Genomic DNA, 13,617 nt, shown 5'->3' with positions numbered 1-13,617 from the left:
TAGGGAAGGATGAGGAAAAAAGTCAGCCCTTTCAAAGGAATCATCTCGGCATTTACCTGAAGTGATTTAGGGAAATCACAGAAAACCTAAATCAAGATGGCCGGACGCGGGTTTGAACCGCCGACCTCCCGAATGCTAGTCTGAACTGTTCATCGTCCAAGTTGCACTTGCGTACACTTCATACAAATATCTTTGGAAAAAATTTCCTAACACTTAAGTTAATATTATGTAGGCAACGGCCTTGCCGCAGTGGCTACACCGGTTCCCGTGAGATCACCGAAGTTAAGCGCTGTCGGGCGTGGTCGGCACTTGGATGGGTGGCCATCCAGGCCGCCATGCACTGTTGCCATTTTTCGGGGTACACTCAGCCTCGTGATGCCAATTGAGGAGCTACTCGACCGAATAGTAGCTGCTTCGGTCAAGAATACCATCATAACAACCGGGAGAGCAGTGTGCTGACCCCACGCCTCTCCTATCCGCATCCTCCATTGAGGATGACACGTCCGTCGGATGGTCCCGGTAGGCCACTCGTGGCCTGAAGACATAGTACTTTTACTTAAGTTAATATTAGACATTTCTCTTTCTCAAGAAAGTATTTCTTTCCATCACCAGTCTGCATTTTATATTATCTATGGTTATATCATATTCCGTCGTTCTGCTGCACAAATAGCAAAACTCATCTACTACTCTCAGTGTCTTATATCCGAATCTAATTCCCTCAGCATCGTCTGACTTTATTTAACAATGTATCATTAACTTCGTTTTAACTCTTCTCAGTACACTACCCATTCAGTTCAACTCACCTTCCAAGTCATTAAAGTTTTGCTTAATAGTGTTGCAGGGAAGCAGCCTACCCACGCTGTAGTAAATTCACATCAGTTTCCATTATGTGCCAGCCAGTCTGCTGTAACTAGCTCTGACGTCATAAATGTTGCGCAATACCTTAAAAATCAAGCAAATGACCTAAAACTTTTCTAGCATGTCAGGAATAATACTAAATTAATGTGTGTTAAATATCAGTTCGATAACTTCAGCCATTTTCGAAATTTGGGCGTTTTTCTAAAAAAATCATTGGCGCAACAGAAAAGAGCTAGAGACTTCAAAATTTATATTTAGATTCATCTTTCATAATGATTTAATAAAAACAGTACTTTGCATTTCACAGATTAAGACTTTATATTGGAAATTCATGATTTTCTGGTTTTCGTCTCAAAACTGAAGGAAGCAAGATAGATTAAGTAGGCTAATAAATAATGCTAAGATGTTTAGATTTAAATAGGTTGGAGGTCCGCTATGACTGTGAAGATGTGAAAAGTTTCTTTTGAATACCTATAAAATTATAGCGATAGCGGATCTCAAAAGGGCCAGTTCAGAGCTCATCTGCTGCGTGCAGTGTAACTTAATTAATTCTCTCGCCCAAAATATTTAACTTAGCCACGTCAAAAGTTTATTATCAATACTTACCTGCGTGCTGAATGCACGTTTAAATTAAGAGCTTCATCGTCCATCAGCAAAAGAAGCTATAAATTATTATGTAACTTGAAGTGGTGCGTTACTAGCCCAGCGGCTAGTCGGGAGAGCCGATTTGAGCAGGCGTTCCCTTAGCCGTCCGCACCGCGGCTATATATATAAGAGCGCTGCGCGAGGAAGGAAGGCCCCAGTTCTCTCCAGACGCTGAATAGCACGTCAGCTGTGTCGGGAGTCGCGTCGCTTCGGTAGCACTGCTACAAACAGCCTCGGGTGCCGTATTAAGTTACTAGAGATACGCGGAATCATGAAATCATTTCAAGTGAAGGGTTAATTCGGGGATGATTTTCATTATCTAGCTTCAGTTTGCGTATTGTCGTATTTTCACGTGCCGTCGCGGGACAGACATTCTACCAATTATTTTAGCGTGGCGTTTGATGAAATATTCTCATCAAATTTTGGCGAGCATTCTTTTTAACATTTAATTCGGACATTTATAGTTGCATCAGCGCATTAGACTCTGAACTGCTCTGTTAGTTAGGTTGTAGGGATACTTGTGTTTTTTATCAGTGAATTTCAGAATATACTCAACTATTTTGGAAAATCGTTTTTGATTAGAAATCCCGGACAATCTCCTAATTCCTCAGAGCTATAAGCTGCAGCTATAATGGTATTCTCAGATGAAGTGGGCACTAGGATCTCTAAATACTGGCTTCACGTTTGGTTAAATCGCTTTCTGGGAGCCAAAAAAGTAAATAGAGAGCCAGTGTTGAGAACGGCGAAAGACAGCATTAACAACATTCTAAAAGCCTGAAACTGATTCAACATTCAAACATTTTGAATTGCAAACATTTATACAGCAATTATTTTAGTTTTCACGAGTAACTCGCCGCCCCACAGTGTGCTCAAGACATCCGCTGAGTAACCTGGTTGCACATTGATTGATCAAGCTGAAACGTCGTGTTTCACAGGTTGTAGCATTGCTGCCGATGACATAGTATTAAGTTTTAAATTTCAGTCGTTATGCCTGAAGAGCAGCATTGTGTTGTCAAAAAGTGATAACTGGGGACAACCCCAGCGTTCGTTGTTCTGCTTAACATTGCCGTTGGGCTTAATAAGCTTTTGTACCTTTTTGTATTTCTGCTCATTCGAGGCAACCTTTGTGCAGAAGTTATGAAAACTGAAGCACTGTGACTAAGAATAATTGCACTAGTTTATCTTCTTTTTATGTTGTACTTCAAGGTTTAGGCACTCATATCTGTTCCATCTTCACTTTTCTCTGTCACCTTGTTCTTGGTCTTCCTGTATCCCTTCTTCTCCTTCACTGGTGTAGCATGGCCTGACGTCGGTTTCTCTCTACCCTCATTCTTTGTATCCGATGCTTTCATTTTCTTCAGTCTTTTCATTAATATCACAAACGTTTAGTTGAATCCTTATATCTTCATCTGTGATAAGGTCTTCACTGGTAGCACGGCCGACTTTCCTCAGACATCTCTTTGCTGCTGATTGTAGTTTATTTTATCACATTTTATAGGGATCCACGACTTACTTCTATATTGCAGTAGAAGTGCAGCATGCTTTTACAAAATTTTAATTTTGTTATCTTCCATATTTTTTTCTGGAATGCTTTGCTTATTATTCCACATATTGATTCATATTTGTTAATATTATTTTCTATATCCCTGTCCATACTATAGTTTACGTCGTATCCTAAAAAGTTAAGGATGGAGACCTGCTCAAGTGGTGCATTATCTATAATTACTTTTGAGCATCTAAATCTACATCTACATGATTACTCTGCTATTCACAATAAAGTGCCTGGCAGAGGGTTCAATGAACCACCTTCATGCTGTCTCTCTACCGTCCCACTCTCGAACGGCACGCGGGAAAAAACCAGCACTTAAATTTTTATGTGCGAGTCCTGATTTCTCTTATTGCATCGTGATGATCATTTCTCCTTATGTAGGTGGGTGCCAACAGAATGTTTTCGTAATCGGAGGAGAAAACTGGTGATAGAAATTTCATGAGAAGATCCCGTCGCAACGATAAACGCCTTTGATTTAATGATTGCCACTCCAATTCACGTATCATGTCTGTGACACTATCTCCCCTATTTCGCGATAATACAAAACGAGCTGACCTTCTTTGTACTTTTTCGATTTCATCAGTCAGACCCACCTGATGCGGATCCCACACAGCACAGCAATACTCCAGAATAGGGCAGGAGGAGTATTTCATACTACGAGCCGTGAGTTTAGTTTTCTTTGGTAAGATTCGTAGATTATATTCACTTTTCCCTGATTGGTGTAGTATATATGTTGCTTTTTGTAGATCGTCTTTACTTTCTTCCAAAACTGTAACATAGGCTGCATACAGAAGGTTACGGACGTATTTATTTCTATTAATCTGTGTAACCGAATTTACTTCCTGTTTCTAGTTCATAACCTTATCATTTACATATACATTAAGTAACTTTAGTGACAGGCTATAGCTATGCTTAAGTCCCTTATCGGCAGTGATTTCTTCAGTCTTATTACTGCCAACTTTTATTAACTTTTTTAGTCCTTGTATGACGTCTTTATAGCTTCAGTAGCTTATCTTGGAAATTCAGCTTTAGTTTGTTACCTCCCATAGTTTCTTTCTGTTGAACCAAGTGCTAATTATCCGCAGAAATTTAAACTACTGCCTTTAATCGTGCACAACGCTGCTGACCGCTGTGGCGTACAGCCTTGAATAAATTAAATACCACGAACTCGGCTGCAGCCGCCATTTCGTAGCTTGTTGGCTGCAGCAGCGCTATGAACATAACTATTAGACTCTCATTTACATAAAGAGGTGAACGGAGCTACACGTGCATGTGATATGCAGCTGAATAAAATTAACAGTCAAAACAAGTTTTTGCTTCCTAGTTTCTACTGGATATATAAAGCAAATAACATGATGGCTTTTCCAATTACATCACAGGCATCGTGGCATTTTATTGTTCTCATAAAACATATAAAACGTCCTTGCACTTACTTTCGTCATAAGTAGTGTATCCTCTAGATGTAATAGCATTAGTAAAAAGCAGAAATGATGATATCCATTATCTTTGTTTGAGGGATGTACTTAGTAATTGGTGACGATACTGAAAAACAAATATATACTTTTGTTTACGATTCAAACTTTATCATGTTTCGGTTTGTCTTTCAGATTGTAACTCGTCTTACATTTACATTACATAATTAGATCAAGCTTATCCAATATGGATATTTAAGAACCCACAACTGTTTATTGAATATGAGTATAGAAACGGACAACCAGTCACCTTTATGAAATAGTCGTTTATTCCAAACACTGGTTTTCGAGTCGTTCCAGGCTTATTCAGATGCTGGATTGGAGGTTACACGACTATTTCACACCGTGCATTATTACTTTAACCCTCTGAATAAGCCTGAAAAGGTTCGAAAATCGGTTTTTGGAATAAAAATGTGTTTCATAAACGCTACTGGTTGGAGGTTTCTGTATTTTTATCTTGTACAATACATTTAAGCGCCAAAGAAACTGGTATAGACATGCGTATTCAAGTACACAGATATGTAAACAGGCAGAATAGGGCGCTGTGGTCGGCAACGCCTATATAAGACGACAAATGTCCGGCGCAGTTGTTAGATCGGTTACTGCTGCTACAATGGCAGGTTATCAAGATTTAAGTGAGTTTGGACGTAGTGTTATAATCGGCGTAGGAACGACGAGACACAACACCTCTGAGGTAGCGATGAAGCGGGAATTTTACCGTGCAACGATTTCACGAGTGCACCGTTAATATCAGGAATCCTGGAAAACATCGAATCTCCGACATCGCTGAGGCCGGGAAAAGATCCTGCAAAAACTGGACCAAAGACGACTCAAGAGAATCGTTCAACGTGACAGAAGTGCAACCCTTCCGAAAATTTCTGCGGATTTCAATGCTGGTTCAACAAGTGTCAGCGTGCGAACCATTCAACGAAACATCATCGATATGGGCTTTCGAAGCCGAAGGACCACTCGTATACCCTGGATTATTGCACGGCACAAAGCTTTACACCTCGCCTGGGCCAACATAGGACTGTTGATGACTAGAAGCATATTGCCTGGTCAGGCGACTCTCGTTTCAAATTGTATCGAGCTAATGGAGACAACGTCATGAATCCATGGACCCTGCATGTCAGCAGGGGACTGTTCAATCTGGTGGAGGCTCTGTAATGATGTGGGGCATGTGCAAATGGAGTGATATGGGACCCTGATACGCATCCTGTCTGATCGCCTGCATCCACTCATGGCCATTGTGCATTTAGACGGAGTTGGGCAATTCCAGCTGGATAATGCACACCCCACACCTCCAGAATTGCTACATAGTGGCTCCAGGAACACTTTCGCTGGCCATCAAACTCCCCAGACATGAACATTATTGAGTATATCTGGGATGCCTTGCAACGTGCTGTTCAGAAGGGATCTACACCACATCGTACTCTTGCGTATTTATGGACAGCTCTGCAGGATTCATGGCGTCAGTTCCCTCTAGCACTACTTCAGACACTAGTCGATTCCATGCCACGTGCACTTCTGCATGCTCGCGGGGGTCCTACACGGTATTTACTGCCATTTGAATAATTTTTAACGCTGCTTCAAATACACATTCTAAGCCGTCGTTCGAAGTACAATTTTGAGTTCTGTTAATCCACGAACTCTATCCCATTCAGACTCTTCACCTGCTGAAAGTGGTACATGTATTTCTAATGGTTCAAATGGCTCTGAGCACTATGCGACTTAACTTCTGAGGTCATCAGTCGCCTAGAACTTAGAACTAATTAAACCTAACTAACCTAAGGACATCACACACATCCATGCCCGAGGCAGGATTCGAACCTGCCCGTAGCGGTCACGAGGTTCCAGACTGAAGCGTCTAGAACCGCACGGCCACACCTGCCGGCCATGTATTTCTATTTACCTTGTTTCATAGTTCTCCCGGCTAGACAATTCAGAGGTTGTTCTTACTCGAGGGAATCACAGCTACGTCCCTTATGGCGAAATTAACACTTACAGTCATGGCTGCATCGTTGTTGATTTGCGGCCCATCACAAGTACACCTGTGTTCTAAGTACTGTAGTCGATGAGGAATCAAGCATTTTCCGTTTGATAATTGCCACGGCGACTGGGCGAAAATACAACAATAATCCACAAAACTGTCTTAGAACTGAAGTAATTTGGAACTGGGTTATTAGTTCGAAACATGGAGAAAAGTTTTTTCTGGGCATCTTTTGAAAGCCTGCACAACAAAACACAGTGGAAATCTTCTTCATTTATAGGATAATTCAAACTGTTAATTGCTGTGCTTGTTACCAGAACTAATGTTGTTTTCCAGATCCTTGTTTTATCAATTTTGAGAGCTGTGAAAAGCCTAATAACTCTCGTGGGAAACTGCAGAGCATCATTGTGTTTGACCTCAAAAGCTTTACACGATGAATCTTCCTACATCCTACAGGTCTTTAATTTAACTCCCCTCCCCCCCCCCCCCCCCCCCCGTCGGAAAGTTCTGTCTATAAAATATGCAACTGACCCAGCAGAACTCTGAAGTTTCTGTTGCTCTAGTGCATACCTAACAGCTGCTGAAACACTACGATGTAAAAGTGCTTAAGCAAGACCAACTCTCATTTTATGGTAACTCCCTGGTCTTATTGAATTTCTTCGTAGGTTACAAGTGATGTTCAACTTTTCCTCTTTTTCAAAAGCTTATGGCTTTTCAACGGACTCAATGAAGACATCTGAAAGTGGAAAATTGTTGTCTTCAGAAAGACGTGATTGGAAATTGTTAAATGGTTTATCAAATTCTTCAGAATAAGAGCCACATCAGGCAAGAAATACAGTTTCTTAACACCATCCACGTGATTCACTGATCATGTGCAAAATTAAGGTAATAAAACTAGATATTAAAGTGTTATATGATATGGAATTTAACGTTCTTACATAACTGTGTTACGAATAAAGTAAACTTAAGAACGCAATAGTGTTAAGCTAAGAGAAAAGGAAATAAAACGAATTACTTTGAGTGAGGATCGACCTTGTGAGCGTTGTATTTTAAGTCCATTGCACTACCACTTATCCTAGAAGTAGCGATTTATACAATATATGTGAGTTGATTGTTAATTAATACGGAATAAGCCAAATCCTCTGCTTTCAAAATGCTGTGTACTACATACTACTGCGGCATTCTACACCACAGAACACGTTCTGTTAGTCCCTAAATATAACGTAAATCGAGTCTGTATATTTCACACTCCTATAAATACTAACATAGCCGGTAATTAGATCAGTTCTCCCATTCACTCCTATACACTACTTCAGTCCAAAATGGCCACTTGTATCACGTGACGTTCTACCAACCAATGGCAGCTCTCAGTTGTCGGCAATTCAGACATATAAGATTGTCACTATTTTCGTTATTCAGGGCTTTACTGTGGCGCGGTCTGTGGAGCAAATATGTGAAGGAAGTAGCAACCATGCCACGGTGATCCATTCGTGTTTCCTACAGCCGAATAAGGGATTTTGAATAGGTCGAACAGCGGCATTCCGAGTGGCGGGTTGGTCCTTTCGGAGAATTGCCAAACAAGTTGGACGTGCTGCGTCGGTTGTGCAACGATGGTGGCATCAGTGGCTACGTGAACATTCTCACACACATAGACGAGGGTCTGGACATCCACGCAGCACAGTCGCTCGCCAGGATCGTCGTTCTGTAAGGGTGGCAGTGGCAGACCGTACGGCTACCACAACACAGGTTAGAGGGCATTTTAGCCCAGACGTGTGGATACGAACTGTTGCAAGCCAGTTACTGGTAATGGGACTACGGACACGCAGACCATCGACGTGGATCACTCTACTGGTGCGGTCAGAGGATCACTTGGAAGATGGAATGGTGTGCCGTGGTCTTCAGCAATGAAAGCAGATTCTGGCTGCACACAAGTGATGGTTGTTTGCGCGTACGACGTACATCTGGTGAACGCTGTCTCATAGAGTGCATTCGTCCAAGACAAGCTGGTCTCACCTCCGGCGTTGTGGTCTGGAGTGCGATGAGCTACAACTCTCGTTCACCTTTGGTGTTTATGGAGGGGACGCTAAGGGGAGATCCGAAAATTACGTCACACGTCAACGGGGAGGGAGAAGGTCAACAAAATATGACATCGTTTGTGACAAGGGGTGGGGGGGGGGGGCAATGAGCCATAAGCTTTGTGATGTTACATGTATAAGATTTTGCTTTGCATTGCAACTCTAAACTTCAGCTCCAATGAAAACTTTTAAAACATTATCAATTCTGTCATTATTATTTACTAAGGTTTAAATTTGTTTGTATTACTACTTAGCACGTGGCGGCCGCGCAGTTTGATTGTTGTTCACGTTCGCTGTACCTATGCCGGCGCGCTTCCACTGCCTTTGAAGCTTTGACAAAAGCCGACACCGCTCTGATTTCGTCTATGTTGAATTATTTATATCATTCAGTCGAAAGTTGTTATTCACTACGTATTATAAAGCAAAGCCAGCAACCGCATATTTCTGTCTGTCTCTTGGAGCTTATCCTGGAAGGTGAAGGGTCGATTTCAGTGCAGTTTTCACTGTCGTGTAGATGGATTCTTCAGGGTTTTTAGTATACATATTGTGTGAAACGCCCATGTTCAGTATTTTACGTGTTTACTTTTATTGAAGGAAGAAACCAAACATCACATACCACAAGGCACTAAACGTATCAGTATGCAACGAACTGTAAATCAGTTACAGCAAACAGTTCTGAATCATCGCTTAATCAGAACGGCTCTAGCAATTAAATTTTGGTACAAGAACCTGAGCTCAGTAGCTTACTGTTAGCACGCGATGCTGGGCATGGCGACAGACAAGGCAACAAATAGAATGACAGCACTAAGAAAAGACATTCAACAGGAAAAATACACACTGAAGAGAAAGATCAGCACGGCCGCACGACAGAGAAACAAAAAATTCTATAAATTTGTGAAAGTAATTCCGACTTAGCAGCAGCTCTTGAAATTCGTAATAACAATGTAAATTTATTTCCGCAATAGTGTTGCTCGGCCTAGAGCACAAGAAAATCAGTCAGAAAAAAACTGCGCAAAACCGGACTCTACGTTTCATGTAATGAGTAAAGATGGCAAAATCTGTACAGCTACTATAACAATCCCTGAGTCTTTAGCTTCAATTTTGTGCTCTGATCAGCTATTCCTTTTATATATGGATGACAAATCACGGGTGCCATTGCGTCCGCCCCCGGTAGCTGAGTGGATGCCGGCACGGTAGCTCAGCGTGCTCGGTCAGAGAGCTGGTTGACCTCTGTAATAAAAAACTGAGTGAAAGGATCAGCAACGAACTTGGACGGATGTCATGTGACGTCCGCAACGACCAAACACATCGATCAACAACGAACAAAATGCAAAAAAAGTGCTCAGCGCGACACAATGTTACTCCTAAGGGCCCGGGTTCGATTCCCGGCTGGGTCGGAGATTTTCTCCTCTCAGGGACTGGGTGTTGTGTTGTCCTAATCATCATCATTTCATCCCCATCGACACGCAAGTCGCCGAAGTGGCGGCAAATCGAAAGACTTGCACCCGGCGAACGGTCTACCCGACGGGAGGCCCTAGTCACACGACATTTACATTTATTTATTAGGTATTGCAGCAACGAATGGTGAGGTACCAATAGCAATGTGTCATGGCTACCATGTAAAGTTGCCGCATAATGATTTCGTGGTGGCTGAAAACCATAAACGTATACCCTCTGTTTATGCAGGTTTTGTAGCAAATAAAGCTGGTCAAGTAAAACCTGAAGCTGTGATACTCTCTGGCCCTACGTTCGTAGCGAATCGTAGTGGAAAACGTTCTTGCTCTAAAGCAGAAACTTATGCTACAGACGTACGTACATTTTCTGAATTACCAGCTCTCGAAAATTTAATGAGAAATGAAGAAGATTTTGTAAAACCTGTGTTTATTTTCACTTGCGTTGGCGGTCCCGAAAAAATTCCACGGTACGATCGCGTTATAGTTTCAGCTGTACACCATTTTAAATATTTTGACTTGGATGCTTTTTACATTGCCGCAAGGGTTCAAGGAATAAGTGCGTTTAACACAGTGAGGTCACGAATAGCGACTCGTAGTTGCGAACTTACAGGTGTTGTGTTAGAACACCACAATTTCGGTTCACATCTTGATTCCAGTAATCGAGCTACTGACATGGATCAAGAAAAACGGAACTTTGAGCTTGCAGGCATCGTACTGGTTAATATCTGGAGCCAAATGATCATTGACTATTTTCTTGTGGTTGCTGAATATATTGTACCAACACATACCAGACTGGATATCTTACAGACTACTTCGTACGCAAATAACGGACGTGAATCACAATATTTTTTTACAAACTGTAAAATTCAAGGTTGTCGCGTGTTGCGATGTGCGTAGACCTAGCACGTGGCGATTATTAGGAGAGTTTTTTTTTAAAAAAAAATATCATCTGTTTTGATATCATCTGTTTCAGACTCGTATAACCCGCACGAAATGATGTCCCTCCACTGTTATTACACCAATCTTTGGGTCTCCGAGAGTCAACACGTCTGAAGCAAGTTCCGTACGATGGCTATTGCCCCGAAGTCGAGATACACTTATTTAAACGATCGTGAGACATCTGTGGTCTATATTGCTCATCATAAAAAGCCACTAACGTGCACAATCAATCACATAATAGTTTTGGCTATCACAAAGATTCATCCTTGTAGAATTGCAGGTACATATGATAGGAAAGTTCTTTGTTTGATAAACGATGACGATGTTGTACGACTGGATGAAGATGATTTGGAAACATTGACTGTTCCTAACATTATCTATATCGAGAGCTAACTGACTGCTATGCCAATCATAAATACTATAAAGGAATGGGATCAAAGTCATTGGACACGAGATGATCAAATTTTGTATCGTACATTTGATGTGTTATGTTTTGTAAATTTTCTAAAACGTTTCATTTATTCTTGATTTTATGAAAAAAGATTTTATGTAGAAATATATAAATACTTTTGGAAGAACTGTTTTAATTTAATAATTGCTGAATTTCAAACTGCAAAACATCTTACGTCATACCGGGGAAGGGGGGGGGGGGGTCATACAAATGTGACCACATTTGACAAGGAGGGAGCCGGCCGCGGTGGTCTAGCGGTTCAGGCGCTCAGTCCGGCACCGCGCGACTGCTACGGTCGCAGGTTCGAATCCTGCCTCGGGCATGGATGTGTGTGATGTCCTTAGGTTAGTTAGGTTTAAGTAGTTCTAAGTCCTAGGGGACTGATGACCACAGATGTTAAGTCCCATAGTGCTCAGAACCATTTGAACCATTTTTTTGACAAGGAGGGAGGGGAGGGGGCTCCAAAAGTCGGGAAACTCGAGTCTCGTAATTTATGGATGGCCCCTAAACAGCGATAGGTACTAGCAGAATGTCGTTAGACCCATTCTTTTGGCGTTTTTATAGCAGGAAGGTAATGCCTTTTTCCAACAGGATACTGCCCGTGAAACACAATGTGCTCTGCAAGATGCGCAGATACTTTCCAGACCAGCACGATCTCCGGACCTCTCTCCAATCGAGCCCATGTGGGATACGATGGGTCGAGAAGTGACTCTCACGACTCGTCAGCCAACTCTTACAGAACTACGCGATCAGGTCAAGCAGGAGTGGAATAACATATCCCAGGACAGTATTCGTCGTCTGTACGATCGACTGGATACGAGTCAGCGCCTGCACTGCGGCCCGTGGAGGATACACCACCTACTACAACAACAACTTTTGAGTGGATTGGAAACCTCTAGAAGGGTGTACTAATTTTCAAAAATGTTCAAATGTGTCGGAAATCTTATGGGACTTAACTGCTAAGGTAATCAGTCCCTAAGCTTACACACTACTTAACCTAAATTATCCTAAGGACAAACACACACACCCATGCCCGAGGGAGGACGCGAACCTCCGCCGGGACCAGCCGCACAGTTCATGACTGCAGCCCCTAGACCGCTCGGCTAATCCCGCGCGGCACTAATTTTTTTTTCCTTTCTTTTCTTTCTGGCACTGTATTTCCAACTCACCAGCAAGCGTTCACATGGTGACTTCGCTTTTCTAGGAATCTGACGGCCTAATTCTCAGACTGCAGTGTCACCAAGCGGATATTTCCACACCAAGAAGTAAATATGGAGGCAACTTTTTGAATTGTAAGAGATTATGATTCAGGCCTATAATGATTTGGACTTTAAGTTTTCTGATGGGCGATTACTTTTTGTATTAATCTGCTCGCGTCCGACCATCCTGATATAGGTTTTCCGTGATTTCCCTAAATCGCTCCAGGCAAATGCCGGGATGGTTCCTTCGAGAGGAAAGGGCCGATTTCCTTCCCCGTTCTTCCCCACTCCGGTGAGACCGATGACCTCGCTGTTTGGTCTCTTTCCCCCAAGACAACAACCCAACAACTCTTAATCTGCTCGAATTTAGATTACTTATGTCATAGTTCCTGAGGCACTCTTAGTGTTATACGACTGCATCTGTGGGTAGCTGCGTGCCAGTTCAAATGGTTCAAATGGCTCTGAGCGCTATGGGACTTAACTTCTGAGGTCATCAGTCCGCTATAACTTAGAACTACTTAGACCTAACTAACCTAAGGACATCACACACATCCATTCCCGAGGCAGGATTCGAACCTGCGGCCGTATCGGTCGCGCGGTTCCAGACTGTAGCGCCTAGAACCGCTCGGCCACCCCGGCCAGCTGCGTGCCAGTCCATAGAACCAATTATGCCTCGGCTATCGACGTATGCTCATTCTAGAAGTAGGGCACAATAGCGAAGAGACTTGTATAACGGGAAACGAGCTGAAACGGTCATCATTGCTGTTAAGCATAGCCCTAAATGTTTGATGGAAACGTTTGTTACAGTTAAGTTCGCTGTAGGAGGCAGGACTTTAACTATCTGTTGAATACCTTCATACACTACTGTCATTAAAATTGCTACACCAGGAAGAAATGCAGATGATAAACGGGTATTCATTGGACAAATATATTATATTACAACTGACATGTGATTACATTTTCAAGCAATTTTGGTGCATAGATC

At 42.2% G+C, this 13,617-nt stretch overlaps 1 pseudogene; it reads left to right on the top strand.

Moving 5' to 3' along the window:
* Positions 1-231: 231 nt before the first annotated feature.
* LOC126177892 (5S ribosomal RNA) lies at positions 232-349 on the top strand (annotated as a pseudogene).
* The last annotated feature ends 13,268 nt before the right edge of the window (positions 350-13,617 follow it).

The sequence above is a fragment of the Schistocerca cancellata genome, chromosome 3 (assembly GCF_023864275.1).
Source record: "Schistocerca cancellata isolate TAMUIC-IGC-003103 chromosome 3, iqSchCanc2.1, whole genome shotgun sequence".
Taxonomy (NCBI): domain Eukaryota; kingdom Metazoa; phylum Arthropoda; class Insecta; order Orthoptera; family Acrididae; genus Schistocerca; species Schistocerca cancellata.
The sequence above is the reverse complement of the archived record's forward strand: the minus strand, read 5'-3'. Positions and strand labels throughout refer to the sequence as shown.